General features: G+C 44.3%; 1 protein-coding gene across 2 annotated transcripts in view; it reads left to right on the forward strand.

The window, feature by feature from the left end:
* The first annotated feature begins 2,052 nt into the window (after positions 1–2,052).
* The window catches only part of Zcchc12 (zinc finger CCHC-type containing 12), a 3,316-nt gene continuing 3,049 nt past the window's right edge, over positions 2,053–2,319 (forward strand). For both annotated transcript variants that reach the window (XM_008843910.3, XM_017800868.2), the window contains exon 1: positions 2,053–2,292. The gene's annotated coding sequence lies outside the window, so the exon portion shown is untranslated. The remainder of the gene's footprint in view (positions 2,293–2,319) is intronic.

The raw sequence follows: 2,319 nt of genomic DNA on the forward strand, positions 1-2,319 counted from the left end.
GGGTTTCATCAGCTCTAAGTGTTATCAACTAGTCTACTGTACCCATGCTGAAGACCCCAAGTGGGCAATGAAAGACCGTTTGAAAGAAGCATTTACTAGGCCTGATGTTACAACCAAGGGGACAGAAGAAGCCTCCTGGATTAAGCTGAGAAGACTGAGTATTAGCCTGCTTATATAGGTAGGAAAGGGTGCATGACACTCTTATGCTGGAATTATAATTCCACCAATCACAGCCTTATATATTCAAAACTTCTAGTTCCACCAATCATGAGTTTTACATATGCAGTAATCACAGGCTTTGCTCATGAATCAATCATAAGCCTCATATTATGCCCATCACAGAGTTTTTCTTCTGAGCTAAATAATTGTAGATGAGATTTTCTTGCCAGGAGGAGTAGGATCTACCAAAGCCCTGCAGGTTGCATGGAGCACTTGTAACCACAGTGAGGCCTCCTGGAGCAGGAGTAGTGACTTCCCAAGAACTATTTGTGGTTACAGGGTCCCTTACAGCTGGAGTAGACTTTCCTTGATGGGATGTGTCCCTTTGAAACAGCTCGATAGCCTTGAGGGCAGTCAGACTGACTTGTTGCCAAAGGGACTGCTTGGCTAAAGGAAGGGTAATGGTCTATCAACTGTTATTTGAGGGGCCTAAAAACTTACTCCCAACACTTTGCTCAAACACCCAAGCATTAAAGGGTGTTTACAATAAAAAAAAACAAAGAAATTAACATTCTTTGTAGTATTTGGGCATTGTGGCTCATGCCTGTAATCCCAGTAATTGGGATGCTGAGATAGGAGGATTGCTACAAGCTGGTGGTCAGCCTGGGTTACATAGGAGTTCAAGACCAGCTGAGGCTACAGTGTGAGATCTTGTCTCAAAACAAAAACACCACCAAAACAAACAAGCTAATAAATTTTTTAAAAACTACCCTTGGGGCTGGAGAGATGGTTCAGTGGTTAAGAGTACTGGCTGCTCTTACAGAGGACATGGATTCTGTTCCCAGCACCCACATGGTGGCTAACAACTGTCCATAACTCCAGTTCCAGGCCCTCTTCTGGCCTCTATGTATTGCATGTATTTGGTGCTCTTACATACATGCAGGTAAGACATACACATAAAATAAAAATAAATAAAACAAAAATTTTAAAAACTACCCTTAACCATGTGTCCCTAGGGAGGGTTTGGCCCTTCTAATCTGTTTTATCTATTGCCAAGAATCAATTGGATGTTTGGTTAAAAATACAAAACACAAAATCATGCCTCTAACCCCTAAGAAAATCAGAATCCCTTAGAGATGGGATCCAGGAATCTGCATTCCTATCAACCCCCTCCCCAAATTATTCTTTTTTCTTCTCAGATAGATAGATGACTAGATGATAGATAGATAGATAGATAGATAGATAGAGATAGATAGATAGATAGATAATAGCTATTGAGTGAGACAAGCTTTTGTGTACATCCCTGGATGAGGCTGGCCTTGAACTTCTGATCCTCTTAGCATTCATCTCCTAAATACTGTGATTACATGACATGGCACTCCAAAATGTTTCTTTGAACAGGTTCATATGTAGCTCACATTGACCTTGAAATCACTATCTATATACAGTGGAGGTTAGCCTTAAACTCCTGACTCACTTGTCTCTACTTCCCCAGAGTGCTGGATTACAGATGTTCACCACCCTGCCCAGCTCCACAAATTATTCTGGATTTTGTGCAGCCAGCTAAGGTGCCAACATCTCCCTTTTCAAAGATGAGGGACTTCTATTGTTTTATCTGATTTGGGTTTCACCTCATGCATCTGGTGTCAAAATACAGGACTGAACCTAGGGGAAAAGAAAGAGGCAGAAGGCAAGGGTGGAGGGAAAGAGTCCCAAACTCTGGGATAAAACGTAAAATAGCTCTCTAACCACACAGAACAGCGCTTGCTACCAAGGCCTGTTGCGCATCCCCGGCCCCCGCAGCGCCCCTCGGGCACTGGTTCCCACCCCCAGACTGCGCCAGAAGTCCGCCCCCGCACTCCACTGATTGGCTCTACTGGCCTGCACATCACATTCTTTTGTGTCAGAAGGCAGTTGATAAAAGCCGCCACAGCTGCCCTGATAACAGCGCTGTCTGTCTGGATCCCACTACCCCTGGCTACGTGGTGGTGGGAAGCAGTTCTTTCTGGCAGCCCGGAGTCGCCTAGCGGCTCAGGAGGCGCCAGTCTTTTTCTTCTGCAGGGCTGAGGGGCCAAAAGGCAGAATCCATCGCTGTAGACATCGTAACAGCTGGGGGCCATCAGTGGATAGCAGGTAAAAAAAAAAAAAAAAAAAAAAAAA

Source organism: Nannospalax galili, unplaced genomic scaffold, assembly GCF_000622305.1.
Source record: "Nannospalax galili isolate Female #2095 unplaced genomic scaffold, S.galili_v1.0 scaffold311, whole genome shotgun sequence".
In the NCBI taxonomy this organism is placed as follows: domain Eukaryota; kingdom Metazoa; phylum Chordata; class Mammalia; order Rodentia; family Spalacidae; genus Nannospalax; species Nannospalax galili.